This window comes from Globicephala melas, chromosome 17 (assembly GCF_963455315.2).
Source record: "Globicephala melas chromosome 17, mGloMel1.2, whole genome shotgun sequence".
Taxonomy (NCBI): Eukaryota; Metazoa; Chordata; class Mammalia; order Artiodactyla; family Delphinidae; genus Globicephala; species Globicephala melas.
In genome coordinates, this window is record NC_083330.1 from 50,836,914 (window position 1) to 50,853,038 (window position 16,125).

At 39.0% G+C, this 16,125-nt stretch overlaps 1 long non-coding RNA gene across 1 annotated transcript in view; it reads right to left on the bottom strand.

Annotated features, from left to right (window-relative positions):
- The window catches only part of LOC115856692 (uncharacterized), a 116,956-nt gene that overhangs the window by 20,045 nt on the left and 80,786 nt on the right, over positions 1-16,125 (bottom strand). The window lies entirely within an intron of this gene.

The window sequence follows — 16,125 nt, forward strand, 5'->3', positions numbered from 1 at the left end:
CACCATATTAACAAATTGAAAAATAAAAACCATATGATCAATTCAATAGATGCAGAAAAAGCTTTTGACAAAATTCGACACCCATGTATGATAAAAACTCTCCAGAAAGTGGGCATAGAGGGAAACTACCTCAACATAATAAAGGCCATATATGACAAACCCACAGCAAACATCATTCTCAATGGTGAAAAACTGAAAGCATTTCCTCTAAGACCAGGAATAAGACAAGGATGTCCACTCTCACCACTGTCATTCAATATAGTTTTGGAAGTCCTAGTCACGGCAATCAGAGAAGAAAAAGAAATAAAAGGAATACAAACTGGAAAAGAAGAGGTGAAACTGTCAGTGTTTGCAGATGACATGGTACTTATACATAGAGAATCCTAAAAATGCCACCAGAAAACTACTAGAGCTAATCAATGAATTTGATAAAGTTGCAGGATACAAAATTAATGCACAGAAATCCCTTGCATTCCTATACACTAATGATGAAAAATCTGAAAGAGAAATTAAGGAAACACTCCCATTTACCATTGCAACAAAAAGAATAAAATATCTAGGAATAAACGTACCTAGGGAGACAAAAGACCTGTATGCAGATAACTATAAGACACTGATGAAAGAAATTAAAGATGATACTAACAGATGGAGAGATATATCATGTTCTTGGATTGGAAGAATCAATATTGTGAAAATGACCATCTTACGCAAAGCAATCTGCAGATACAATGCAATCTCTATCAAATTACCAATGGCAATTTTTATGGAACTAGAACAAAAAATCTTAAAATTTGTATGGAGACACAAAGACCCCGAGTAGCAAAAGCAGTCTTGAGGGAAAAAGACGGAGCAAGAGGAATCAGACTCCCTGACTTCAGACTATACTACAAAGCTACAGTAATCAAGACAGTATGGTACTGGCACAAAAACAGAAACATTGATCAATAGAACAAGATAGAAAGCCCAGAGATCAACCCACACACCTACGGTCAACTAATGTATGACAAAGGAGGCAAGGATATCCAATGGAGAAAAGACAGTCTCTTCAATAAGTGGTGCTGGGAAAACTTGACAGTTACATGTAAAAGAATGAAATTAGACCACTCCCTAACACCATACACAAAAATAAAATCAAAATGGATTTGAGAACTAAGTGTAAGTCCGGACACTATAAAACTCTTAGAGGAAAACATAGAAAGAACACTCTTTGACATAAATCACAGAAAGATCTTTTTTGATCCACCTCCTAGAGTAATGGAAATAAAAACAAAAATAAACAAATGGGACCTAGTGAAACTTCAATGCTTTTGCACAGCAAAGGAAACCATAAACAAGACGAAAAGACAACCCTCAGAATGGGAGAAAATATTTGCAAATGAATCAATGAACAAAGGATTAATCTCCAAAATATATAAACAGCTCATGCAGCTCAATATTAAAGAAACAAACAACCCAATCCAAAAATGGGCAGAAGACCTAAATAGACTTTTCTCCAAAGAAGACATACAGATGGACAAGAAGCACATGAAAAGCTGCTCAACATCACTAATTATTAGAGAAATGCAAATCAAAACTTCAATGAGGTATCACCTCACACCTGTTAGAATGGGCATCATCAGAAAATCTACAAACAACAAATGCTGGAGAGGGTGTGGAGAAAAGGGAACCCTCTTGTACTGTTGGTGGGAATGTAAATTGATTCAGCCACTATGGAGAACAGTATGGAGGTTCCTCAAAAAACTAAAAATAGAATTACCATATGACCCAGCAATCCCAATACTGGGCATATACCCAGAGAAAACCGTAATTCAAAAAGATGCATGCACCCCAATGTTCATTGCAGCAGTATTTACATAGTCAAGTCATGGAAGCAACCTAATTGCCATCGACAGGTGAATGGATAAAGAAGATGTGGTACATATATACAATGGAATATTACTCAGCCATAAAGAGGGTTTTTTTGTTTGTTTTTTTGCGTACTGCAAAAAAACAAACAAAAAAACCCAAAAACATTTATTGATTGCTTATTGTGTCAGATGCCCTGTATTAGCATTAAAGTACAAAGATGAAAGACCAGGCAAATCTTGCCCTTAAGAAAGTCTCAGTCTTGCACAGGCAAGTAAATATATAATTACAGATTGGTACAGTAAGATATGTGATAGAGGGAAGCACAGGCTTCTGAAGGAACACATGTTGGGAATGGAGGTGAACACATGTTGAGAGGAGGCTTCAAGGAGGTAGTGAAACTGAGTCTTGAGCTGAGTCTTAGAAGATGAATGTGAGTTGGCCTGACAAAAACAGCCTGGGTACTCGAGGCAGGGAAAACACATACTAAGCATGTACAGACCCTTTTGGTATGTTCAGGAATTATAGTTAGTTATACGCCTGGTTACAGCCACATAGTGAGTTCAGGATATTGGAGACAATAACCTGTTGTCTCCACTTGGGTTTCCTCAGAAGCAGACCTTGAGATGGAGATTAGTGTATGAGAAGTTTATTGAGGAATGCTTTCAGGATCAACACTCGTGGAAGAGAAGAGAATGAAGTCGGATCAGGCAGAGGTAGAAACTGAGGTGCAATGCAGTCAAAGTGAATCCTCAGCTGACCCCATGTGTAGGTGTGCAACTGGGACAACCCTTCAGAGCTGTCTCAGGTTGGAACACTGGGATCAGACCTTTATACTCCCATGCTGATAAGTCATTGGATACCAGCTATCCTGGAAAGGAGTCGTGACCTTGGGCAAGGCAGTTTTCTTCAGCTGAGGGAATCCCTATAGAAGGCTGACAGCTGAGGATCACCTTCCAGCAGCCTTCCCAGAAGCTGGGGAAATGTCACAATGGCTACCACAATCTACCCCATGTGTCCCTCAATCTTTGCATACTTTCCAGAAGCAGCTCCCCAGGCGCCTTTCTTCCTGAGGGAAATTTGGAAAAGGAAGGTTAGTGGGACAAGCTGGAGTGCTCACTGCTGCAGCTGGTCATGGGGCCACAACTAACACTGGCTATCTCCCTCGTCTACTATACGTTCTAGATCCCCTCACCCTCAGCTATCAACTCTTCTGGTCTCAGTGGTTTACCTGGCATGACCCAGACCCTTTCTTCTGAGGTCTGAGCACTGCTTATCATGCCCTTCTCTGGCCAGAGTTACTACAGTTGGTAAATTCAATTTACCATCAGAATTGGTCAAGGAGTACCAAGGGTCACCCAAGTGGATCACCTGGGCTTCACACATATTCTAACCAGCCCTACCTCCTCTTGATGATCAGGGTCAATTTCCCCTGCAAAAATGGTGACTCCTTATCTTGCTGACTGGTCCCTGGACACTAGGAGCTAGAAGTGCCCAAAAAGCAGCCATACTTTGTAGTTCAACTGGACTCTTGCTATGTCCCCTGGTTGAAATGTTCTCCCTCTGGGAAGCAGGATCTCTATCCACAGAGCCCTCAGCTCGATGCAAACAGTAACAAAGAAACCTTACAATTTCAGTGAAGATAACTTTGGGGCTCTTAAAAATTTAGAGGCCAAAAAAAAAAAATTAGAGGCCAGGAAGAGTAAGAAAAAACAGAAAAAAGGTCAGTTTTGTAGAAGGGAAAACAGGTGTATGATGTCTCTGAAATCAAAAGAAGAATGTTTTTCAAAAAGTAGGCTTGATCAATTATTGTCAAATCCTGCTCTAGCAAAGGTACAATAAGATGAAGATTGAGGATAAACCACTGGATTCAGCAAGAATAATGACCCTGAAGAGCGTATTTTCAGTGGAGTGGAGGAATGAAAGCCTGACTAGAGGGGTTTAAAAATAGGAATAGGAGGAGAGCAAGTGAAGATGGTGAGTATAGATGCTTTTAAGGGATAAATTGGAAGATTGGGATTGACATATACACACTACTACATGTAAAATAGATAAGTACTATGGAGCTACTGTATAGCACAGGGAACTCTACTCAGTACTCTGTAAGGCCTATCTGGGAAAAGAATCTCAAAAAGAGTGCATATATTTATATGTATAACTGATTCACTTTGCTGTACACCTGAAACTAACACAACATTGTAAATCAACTATACTCCAATAAAAATAATTTTTTTAAAAAAAGATGTTTTTAGGAAAGTAGAGGAAAAGAAAGTAACTTGAGGGAAAAGGCACAAAGCATGTTTTTTAAAGGAGGCAGACATTCCAGCATGTTGATGAAAATGACCCAAGAGAGAGGGAATGATTGAGACCTAATTATTATTTGTCACAGATGCCTAAAAAGAAGTGTTTAGTAAGCACTAGCTACTTTGTTTTGTACTACTTTTTTTTTTTTTTTTTTTGCGGTACTCAGGCCTCTCACTGTTGTGGCCTCTCCCGTTGCAGAGCACAGGCTCTGGATGTGCAGGCTCAGCAGCCATGGCTCACGGGCCCAGCCGCTCCACCGCATGTGGGATCTTCCCGGACCGGGGCACGAACCCCTGTCCCCTGCATCGGCAGGCGGACTCTCAACAACTGCGCCACCAGGGAAGCTCTGTTTCGTACTACTTTTAAAATCAGCCCTTGATAATTATAAAATCATCTGCCTACTTTCTTGAATTTGTAATTGAAATTTTGATTTCTAGGAAGTTTCTAGGTAATGTAACCAATATACCAAAAATGTAAGCTCCATGAATGTTGCTGTGAAAAATAATAAACAAGAAGTTTACTGTTTCTTATGACCACATGAAAATAAAATTACGTACATTTTTGGGGAGGGAGAGGTTTATGTAGGCTAGACTATGCATCTGAACATAAGCCTGTTATTTCCACAAAATAGTTCACAATTATGATAAGGTTTATTATTTGAGAAGATTTTTGTTTATAGTCAATAACAGAGTGCTCTGTGGATGTGTAGGGTCACAAAAACAGAGAAATATAAATAACAAACAACATCACACAGAACAAAGGATAATGTCAATGGAACTGTTGCAAACCATGAAGCACACTCTGAGTACTCAGATCAAAACTCTCCCTTTTTAAAAGTAGCTATGGGGAATTCCCTGGTGGTCCAGTGGTTAGGACTCGGCACTTTCACTGCCAGGGCCTGGGTTCGGTCCCTGATTGGGGAACTAATATCCTGCAAGCTGCGGGGCATGGCCAAAAATTTTTTTAAAAATTAAAAAAGTAACTATGGAGACTGGGTAACTAATCAGGGTGTCTGGGATTAGACCTAATACTTTGGTGACTCTAGGACAGAGGAAAAGGGAGAGTATGATGTAGAGTTTTTGTTATTTTGAATGAAAGGGAAAAAAAGTGAAGCCTCTTTACTTGTGAAATTGTTCAATTTGTGTGTGAGGAAAAGCCATGACTATAACCAATCAGAGCTTTTGTCCAAGTAAAAGATTACAGAGAATTATTGTCAGATGCTGGGATTTTCCTTCCAGAGGAAAAACAACCCTATACCTTGAAAATTTCAAGAGCAGTCTTCCAAAACCTCTATAAAATATTAAACTAATATACTTGCAATTTTAGTACCAATCAGGAAATGCAGAAATTACAGTACTCATAGTTATATTAAATAAGTTCACAGGGCACACATGTAGGACTTTTTATTCCAAAGCAGCCCAGTTTGATGAGTTTATATTTCTTTAGGGAGAGAATACTTGTATTTTCCATCTTCTCTGAATTAAGATTAGAAAACAAAAATAAGTATTTGCATACTTCATTTAAAGTATAATTTCTTAAGCATTGCCAAGATGTTTGGCTGACCTCTGATTCTGTATCAATATTTAAGGGAAGGTATTAAATGGGAAATCATTTTGAGGCAAATTCAAAGATCATGTCATATACTAGGGCTTTTACACTTTTTCTATTTATACTGCAGTAATTTTATTTTGTTACTAGTTTCCATTATTTAAAAAGAGAAAAATAATATGTTTCCAAGGGCAAATATCCAGTATTTCACTTTCCTTTTTTTTTGGCCATGCCAGGCAGCTTGCAGGATCCTCCGACCAAGGGATCGAACCCAGACCCTGGGCAGTGAAAGTGCAGAGTCTTCACCACTGGACCACCAGGAAATTCCGAATTTTTCACTTTTTATGCTAAAACATTGAACAGAGAGAATCATGCAATTTAACATTTGATTTACTCACATTTCTCATTAAAATTTTTCTCATGCTGTGTTTACCTTTTTAATAGTCCAAATATTTTGATTTGTTTAAATATTCTGGAAAATATGCATATTGATTTGGGAGCTGATAAAATACTTCTTAAAGTCATGATGGCATATCTACTTGCCAATGTAAAAATGGGCATAACTAAAATATTCCTAAATCTCACATTTTTCAATTGAGGGGGAAAAAATTCCGTTTAAGAAACATAGCAAATCAACCAATGTGATCTTATCATACGGGAACAGTCTGAGGAGCTGTGTGGAACATGCCTTAGAGTTCTCCACCCAAGGGGTGGAAGAGGGAATTATTTCTCTACTGACTCTTGTCCTACATTTTGTTAATTCCCTCACAGTTCCCAGTTCCAGGTTTGTGTGTGAGTCAAAATTTAGCTGAACAGATTCCCACAGGCGCTACAGCAAAAATTTCCTGATGCAGAAAGCAAGGAATTGCAGTGGAGGTAAGTGCTGTCACATTACGCTTGTGTACGCCTGGTTGTTATAATAACACCCAGGCTAGAAGTATGTTAAGAGAATGTGAGGTGGGGCACAAGAGGTTTGAACAACCTCTCAAGATGAATTTTGGAAAAATAACATGGTGTAACTATCAATAGATGTGCTTACTTGCAAATGCATAGTTAAGGTAATACGGGAATACCCAAGATTTATCAAGGTGACTACAAGTAAGAATGCCTGAGTCCAAACATTTACATTGTGTTTAAGTAAAGAAAAGATAGGCTATAGTTAACAAATATATCCCATGTTTTCAAGTCTGCACGGGACCTATTAAGAGGAAGGCAAAAAGTACTATAGAAGTTTTGCATGCCTTCAATATAGTTATTGTCTATATCGTCTCCTGTGAACTGGTCAAATATCTAGTCTGTTTAGCAGCATTTCTTTAGTGAAGGGGAGCATCAGGCAGTCATAGCTTAAAGGCATTAACTTGGAATATCATCTAACATTATCTACTCTGCTTCCATGTTCACTAAACAGCCTCTGATTCTGCCAAGGCTTCCTCATAAATTCCTGGTCTCCAGGGATAGGATGGACTCATTTTCAACATGAGTAGTTGGATTCTCTTCACAGTCATATTTATCACTATATGTTTAAAAATTGAACCATGGTTTACATAGCAGTCCTTTGTGAACTTGGATGGTGTGAGATGGAAAAGACTGAGCATGGGTGGGATATTGTTCAAAAATACATCAAGCATGAATGTGACAAGGAAACCAAGATGATATGACAGGGTTGAGTATATTAAGTTCTAGTAAGAAAAAGATTCTGATTCTTCTTCCCTGCTCTGCGGGCAAAGTGAAGGGAGTTTGGGAGACAATATAGTTTTCAATTATTTGAGAAAAAGTTCCACACTATTGTTTGGCTATTTTGACAGTAGAAGGGGCTCTACAAAATACTGTAGACCAAATTATCCTAAATTTTCAGTTGGCGTGTGGTGTAATGGTGCCTTCTATCTCAACAAAATCATTTCTCCAAGGTGGTGGTTTGATTTGATCCATTATCAGAAGTCTTTGGAGGTGGGAAATAAAGGTGACTGCAAAGCATTTGGTAAACATAAGTTAATATAAAACTCAACATTAGCAACTTTCTAGCAAATGTCTCTGAAATAAGTGGTGTATTTTGTGTAAAACTTCATAGAGTGGTTTTTTGATACATTAAAATGTTTTTCTCTTATTAGTGATGCTTTCATAGTTGGCTTGATTCACTTGATATCGATGATCTCCATTATAATAAAATTTAAGCAGAGAAACTTAATACAGTCTGAACTAGGAACCACAGCTTCATTGGGACTTAATGTATCATGTTGCAGCATAACATTCTAATATACATAATTTCCTAAATCGTGCATTGACTTCAGGGAGTACTTAAATATTCAGTTAATTCACTCTTAAGTCTCTGGAATACAGTTAACAATATAATGTCCTGCATGAAGAAGGTAGAAAAGCTTCCCTCCACACCAGATTCGCCAGCCAGGCCAGAAAATGAGGCAACAGCTATGAAAAAGCTTCCTGGTAGAGTTATTTCCAGCACATTTTAATGGGACACAAAAGGAAGAAGAATCAGCACTTCCTGAATGCCTACTATGTGTCAACCCTTTTACCAGTATTTTGACACATTTTGTCATCAAAACAAATCTGCAAGTATATTTATTCATTATTCCCATTTCACTTTTAAGGAAACTAAGCTCAGAGATACTGCTGAGGTTAATACAGCTGTGGTGGAACTGAGACTGGAATACAATCCTGTCTACATTCTGTTCATGCACTTGACCGAGGACCAAATCTATGAATGCAAATGACTTCTGCTCAAGCATCCATCAGGGGTATTTTAGTATTATTCCTTCTTAGGACAATCCTTTCAGTGCTGTCCAAGTAGGCATGCATTTAAGAAAGGAAAATCTTTACTGCTGCCTTAAAAGCAAGAAGGGAGTTATCAGACCAGTCTTTGCTTTCTTAGTGACAATAGGGATGGTTTCAGGAACCAAAGCTCTAACGTATTCACCAGCTGAAAACTCCTGAAAGACAGAGGCCATGACCTTGACTTCCAATTTCCAATTTATACCTGGCTTAAAAGAATCTTGCCCCGAGTCAAATCATGGCAACAGTAGGTTATGTTTGAGTTGCTGAATTCTTGCTTCCTCTAAACACTGAAGACTCAAGCCCTGAATTATCTCAATTATTTATGAAATGAACAAATGCTCACATTAATAGAGTTCTTTATTTATTCGATGTAAGTAAACCAAAAAAAACATTTGGCAAATGCTAGCTTTTACAGTGAATTGGGTTTGGCCTGCTGACTGAATGGCGAAGGACTTGGATATGAATATTTTCAGTTGGCAGCAAGGAGGAGAAGGAATTCTCTGTTTGCTTTTTGACATTGTGAGTTTAAAGAATGTTTTGTGCTGTTATCCTGACAGACTTACAAATCAAAATAAGCAAGAAGAGGTAACCTACAGCTTTCAGAGGAAGACAATATTGGGTGGAAACACAAGTATGTTTTCATTCTCAAAAAGGTAAAATTTGTCAGTAGGAGGAAGGGGAACTCTCATTTTGAGGCTACCAGATAAAATATTGACTTCACATAGTTTCACAGGCAAACAGATTAGAATTCACTTTAATTCCATGAGGAAGTTAATAAATATATGAGAAAACTAAGGTAACTACTTCAAATGAAGAATGGAGAAGTCACCTTATAAAGGGGTGACTTTATAAAACAACCCCTTAGAACCCTCTTGCACTGTTGGTGGGAATGTAAATTGATACAGCCACTATGGAGAACAGTGTGGAGGTTCCTTAAAAAACTAAAAATAGAACTACCATACGACCCAGAAATCCCACTACTGGGCAGATATCCTGAGAAAATCATAATTCAAAGAGTCATGTACCAAAATGTTCATTGCTGCTCTACTTACAATAGCCAGGACATGGAAGCAACCTAAGTGTCCATCGACAGATGAATGGATAAAGAAGATGTGGCACATATATACAATGGAATATTACTCAGCCATAAAAAGAAACAAAATTGAGTTATTTGTAGTGAGGTGGACGGACCTAGAGTCTGTCATACAGAGTGAAGTAAGTCAGAAAGAGAAAAACAAATACCGTATGCTAACACATATATATGGAATCTAAGAAAACAAAAAAGGTCATGAAGAACCTAGGGGCAAGATGAGAATGAAGACACAGACCTACTAGAGAATGGACTTGAGGATATGGGGAGAGGGAAGGGTAAGCAGTGACAAAGTGAGAGAGTGGCATGGACATATATACACTACCAAACGTAAAATAGATAGCTAGTGGGAAGCAGCTGCATAGCACAGGGAGATCGGCTCGGTGCTTTGTGACCATCTAGAGGGGTGGGATAGGGAGGGTGGGAGGGAGGGAGATGCAAGAGAGAAGAGAGGTGGGAACATATGTATATGATTCACTTTGTTATAAAGCAGAAACTAACACACCATTGTAAAGCAATTATACTCCAATAAAGATGTTAAATAAATAAATAAATAAAATAAAAGTACAAAAGAAAGTAATAAAACAACCCCTTATAGGACTTCCCTGGTGGTCCAGTGGTTCGAACTCCACGCTGCCACTGCTGGGGGCACGGGTTCGATACCTGGTCGGGGAAGTAAGATCCCACATGCCGTGTGGAACAGCCAAAAGAAAAACAAAAAAAACCCCAACCCCTTATGCCTCTTGGTATTCACATCCTTGTGTAATCCCCTCCCATTGAATATTGGCCAGACTTAGGAACTTGCTCTTAATGAACAGAAAAAGGTGGAATTAATAGTGCATGTCCTAAGAAGCAGTGTTTCTCTCTCTTCCTCTCTCTCCCTCTCTCTCTCTCTCTCTCATCATTCACTCTGGAGGAAGCCAGCTGCAGTACCATGAACAACCCTATAATGAGGCCCTTGTGTGAGGACCTGAGGCCTCTTGCCAACAGTCATGTGAGTGAGCTGGGAAGTGAATCCTGCAGCCCCATTCCAGTCTTTAGATAACTGCAGCCCCAGCTGACAGTGTGACTGCAGCCTCATGAGAGACTGAATCAGAACCACTCAGCTAAGCTGCTCCCAGATTCCTGATCCTGAGAAACTGTATAAGATAATAAATGTTCATTGTTTTAAGCCACTAAATGTTGGGGTAATTTGTTGTACAGCAACAGATAACTTGCACAGAGGGGCAGGAGTGATAACACACAGTCTAGCCTGGAAAGGACAGGCAGGAATTCATTTCAGCAAGAGGACTAAACAGGACTATATCATGTTTAAGTAGGTCAGTTAAGAGAAGCAAATATATGCCGTAGGTCTCGTCCATCACCATGTCGAGGCTGGAGGATTGGAGAGCCAGCAAAACTGGCACACTTTGGGAAAGTTGGCACCTAAGACTTTAACTCCAAAGGTCAGTAGAGGACACAGGTGAAATGACCTAAAGGAGGCAGTTACAGAGAAGCTAGAATTACTTTATAGATTAGGAGACTCTGTAAGACATTTGATGTGTAAATTGTCCTAGCTATCAGAGTTTAGTCAACCAAATAGACATGGTTGCTACCCTCTAGGAACTTATATTTTTAAATGAACAAATTGACATAGACAAGCATATAAAAGGGTGTGACACTAAATTCAAAATGCACGTTCTTCTTCCTTCTCCTCATTCTCTCTGCTTCTTTCATATCTCAGCCTCTCAGCACCTCACGCCTAGAACTTAATTGCTACCAGGTTGTTTCTTGTTCTTGAGCCTTGTCTCCTCAGCTAGACTGTAGGCTGCTGAAGTAAAGGATCATGTCTCATTCAGTAATCCTCTTCTAACCACAAGTTCTTCTCATTTGAAATGTGAGTGTATGTGGACTTATTTCTGTATACCTTCTCTGAAACCACAAGAATTTTGGATCACTGTGCATTTCAAGTTGCCACCATTTTATCTCCAGTAAAATTCAAATTCCTCGGTTTATTTGTTTCTACCCTCTTCTGCTTCCCTATACTAATGGTTACATCCTCTCCAATTTTTGCATAGGTGTATTATCATTTTCTTTATATTATGGGCATTATGATGTGGTGTAAGAAATGGTACTAGGTGTTGGGAGGACATCCTGCTATAGATAAGATAGACATGGACCCTGCCTTCCTGTTATTTGCTACCCAAGTAGTCTGTACAATATTGGGGGAAAAAAGTAATTGATCAATAATACACATAAACTGCAGCAGCTCCCAGGAATGTTTGAAGGCAATACTTGTGATATGTCATGATATTCCCCAATTTAGGATCCATTTTTTAAAAAAAATATTTTGGCCAGTCATTTTTATTTTCATTTTTAAACTTGTATGTTTATGTTGTTAAATTTTTAAAAATTAATTAATTAATTAATTTACTTTTGGCTGTGTTGGGTCTTCGTTTCTGTGCGAGGGCTTTCTCTAGTTGTGGCAAGCGGGGGCCACTCTTCATCGCGATGCATGGGCCTCTCACTATCGCGGCCTCTCTTGTTGCGGAGCACAGGCTCCAGACGCGCAGGCTCAGTAGCTGTGGCTCAAGGGCCTAGTTGCTCCGCGGCATGTGGGATCTTCCCAGACCAGGGCTCAAACCCGTGTCCCCTGCCTTAGCAGGCAGATTCTCAACCACTGCGCCACCAGGGAAGCCTGGATCCATTTTTTGATCTGACATTATGCCATAGTGATATTTCTTACCAAAGAAAACCTTATAAGATCTTGCAACACAGAATGCTTTTCAGGACAGAAAGATATACTCACATAATAAGATACAAAGAACACAAATGTTGGAGAGACAGAAAAGTGAAGTATTTTAAAAGCAGGTAGCTAGCAATTGTCAAGAGCATATTGAAGGAGGTAAGTCCTTAGAAAATAAATTCTTAAACCTTGGTATCTAAAACTTTTTATTTGAGCAAGTAGATATAAAGCTATTTTAAAAAGACCTTAACACATATATTAAATGATTCGCTACAATTCTATAAAATGACTAACTCTTTCTAATCCCTTAGGTGTCCATTTAAAGTTGTTCCTTCCAAGAATCCTTCCTATGTAGTCCAATAGTCCCTTGTTCTGTACTTAGCATAATTTAGAGCAATCTGATATTTAATGTTCCCTTTCCATTCAGTATATTGTGGGCTTTCAGTGAGAGCAGGGACCTGTCTTTCTTAATTAATTTTGTGCCACCAGTCCCTAGCACAGTGCCTTACATATGGAAAGTGCTCTCAAAACATTTGTGTAGTGAAAAAAGGAATAAATAAATGGAGGTAAAAGAGGGTTAAAAAAAAAAAAAGACCAGTTATCATATTCATGCTTTCTTCAAAAAAAAGAGAAAAATATCAGAAAGACATGAAATCAACATGTAGGGCTATTCAAGCATGTCTGATGATAAATCTGCTAGGAACACAAGCATTCATTAATTATTTTTCATTTAATTCTTCATGTACTTATTACCTTCCTCCTTGATACTCAACAATGCCAGATTTTGCCTCTCCTGTTTGTCCTCTGGAGCCTTCCTGGGGGCCTCTTCCTAGATGTGGTCCTGGCAGAGACCTGACACTCCCAGAATGCCCTCTCTTTCCTATCTTTTGCTTTTAAGGGTCTGATATTGAACAGCCCAGTTTGTTCATTCCTAACAGGTTGAAATATTTGAAATTAATTCTGGCCAGCAATAGCAACGTTAAAGGTGTACCAGCAAAGAAGCAGCATTACAAAGTAGGATTCAGGAAGATTTTTCTGTTGATATCAATTAGAATCGTTTTTCCTCTGGAGAGTCTGATGTTGAAAAGCCACAGTTTTTAAGGAGAGGCGGTCCATGCAGTGTTAAGGGATGAGGGAGCAATGCAATGTTTTGTACTTAGTTCCAAATGCGCACACTGGTATGAGTTCAGTGAAGGAGGAAATGATGTGCAATGGCAGGGTCAGGGGGCCCTCAGTGATGAAGGGGAATGTAAGTTAGCTTTGCAGGATAGAAAGGATTCAGATAAGTAATAATGCATATGACTCGTTTACAGGAAAACAGACAATGTTCCTGTTCTTGTCTGTGCTGATGCTTGATTGCAGGTTGGTTGTCACGGCCACTGTGGAGCCTTGTCTGATGTTGGTGTTCTGTGACATGGCTCATGTTCAACAAGAAAACACAGTGCCCAGCTGTGAGGGCCAAACCAGATCCTGGATGTCAGTGACTGCTTTTCAGTTTCTCAAATGAGCGTGAGAAACTGATTCACTGGTAACAAGAAATCTGTATTCCTGAAAAAATGCCTATGTGGTTCTGATTGAGGGAATCTGAGTACCAAACTTTCCGAAACACTCCTTTGGTAGGAACTAAAGCTGAACAAGAGGAGCAGGTTGAAAAAAAAAACAGGAGCAGGTTGTAGAGATCCTTGAAAATTAGATTAATGTGTTTGAACATAATTCTGCCAGTAATAGCAGGCATTAAAGGCATATGGGCAAAGAAGCAACACTGCAAAGCAGGGTTCAGGAAGAGTCTGCTGTTGGTAGTGAATAGAATGGTTAGATGGAGCACAAGGAATGGGGGCTCAGACTAGGGATGAGCAGAGAGAATAGAAGCCACAGACCACCAGTTAGGAAACGCTTGCAAAAGTCTGATCCTGACAAGATTATGAATTGGATTTAAAATACTGGTAGTGGAGATGGAAAGAAAGTATTGAATGTGAAAGACATTAAATAAGACTCTGAAATCCATTCACTGTGAGCCTAGAGGGAAGAGACTTATCTTGATATTCTTAGCTCCCAGGCCTGTGCTTGGGGGCACAATGTATACCCAGGACCTATGTAAAGACTGAATCAATTAACCAATTAACAAGATTATGTGACTGATAGGATGTAAGGAAAGAGGAAGAAGGAAAAATCAAAAACAAGAGTGATTTGGGGACAGTTTGGAAGGGAAAGTTATTTCAGGAAAAGAAGCATTCAGTTTGGTCAAGTTGAGTCTCTGTAATGGTAGAACATCCAAGAGGAGACACCCAGCCAAAGGTCAGCAATGTGGGTTTGGAATTTGAATTCAAGACAGAGGTTGAGGTAGGAAGTGCATGTTGAATACATGGGCAAATTAAGGTCATTGGAACACATGGAATTTCTAAGGGTGGGTAGGTGAAAGAATGGAAAACAGAGCCAGCCTCCTCCCGATTTGGCCTGGCAATTCTTGTTTTCTACCCTGGAAGATGAGTTGCCATTAGGGGAAAAAATATTTATTAACTATTTCAGGAATATGGTGTTGCTCTTATGAGCATGGTTCTGGAGTCATTAGTTGGGGTTTCCATTTCACCTTTGTCCCAATCAAGCTGTGAATTTTTATCTAAGTTAAATTTCCTTGATCTGTTAAAAGGAGATAATAAAAGTAGAGCCAAGTTCTTAAAAAGGTGTCTAGAAAGAAAACTATAATACATATCTCATGGGAATCAACGAGTAATGACATCCAGTAAGTATGGTGAAACTTTAGTTTGCTGCTAAGGCTATTTCTGCTTTACTAAACATGGCCTCCTAAGTAGAAGTCATCATCTTCAGTGACTATGCCCTTCCATATCATAGGACAAAGACTGAGAATTTAAACTCACCTAGTTGATGCCAAAATAGTGGCATTTTTCAGAGCATTCTCCAGGAACTAAGTAGAAATAAGAGGGAAAATCCTTTTGAGTTGATCAGATCATACTGCTCCCTAAAACTGGGTTCACCCCTTGGTGAGTGTCCAGCCAAAAGAACACCACCAAGCCAAAGATTGGGAGAAGGAAGGAGTTATTATTTGCAGCAAGTAAGGAGAATACAGGGGGCTTTTCCAAAGCAGTGTCTCCCTGAATAGCAAAATTGGGGAAATTTTAAGGTAAGCGTATATGCATATTCATGAAGGGGCTTGGGTGGTAGACTGAGTCCAAGCTTTAGTTGATTGAAGTCATGAGGGTCAGAAAAGGTCAACATCATCATACCTTAGGTTCCACTGTTCTGGTGGTTAAGTCCTTCAGGTTAATCTGTCCATTGAAACAGAAATGGGAGTCTTCACAACTGATATATTATCTTTGCTATTGTTACTTCTCTTGCCTGATAACAGTCTTCATTCTTTGTTCAAGATCATTAATTACTGAGACCTGTTCAAAGGCAAGCATGTGGCCAGTTTTAGATCACAAAATGGCTTAGGCCAAAAATGGCTTCCATTTTGTCAAGAAAGCCATGCCTGGTTCTCTTTCTCCCGGGACCCCTACCCTATCTGCTTACACAACCACTAATGGAGTTGTTAAATAAAAGTAAATATATTTGAGATAGCTCTTGCATAGCCTTTTCTGAGTTTTGTAAAGATATATTTCCAGACAGCTCGCTTAAAACATATGCTTTTTCATTAAAATCTAACCAAAGGTGGCAATGTTCTATACAAATGCTCACCAATCCCTTAACTATTACCTGTACAATTTGTAAAATAAAATATCTCTATGCATACATTAAAAGAATCAAATTATTAAGAATCAGAAAACAAAAATACCAGGCTTCATTGAGAAAATTTGAGATTTACAAG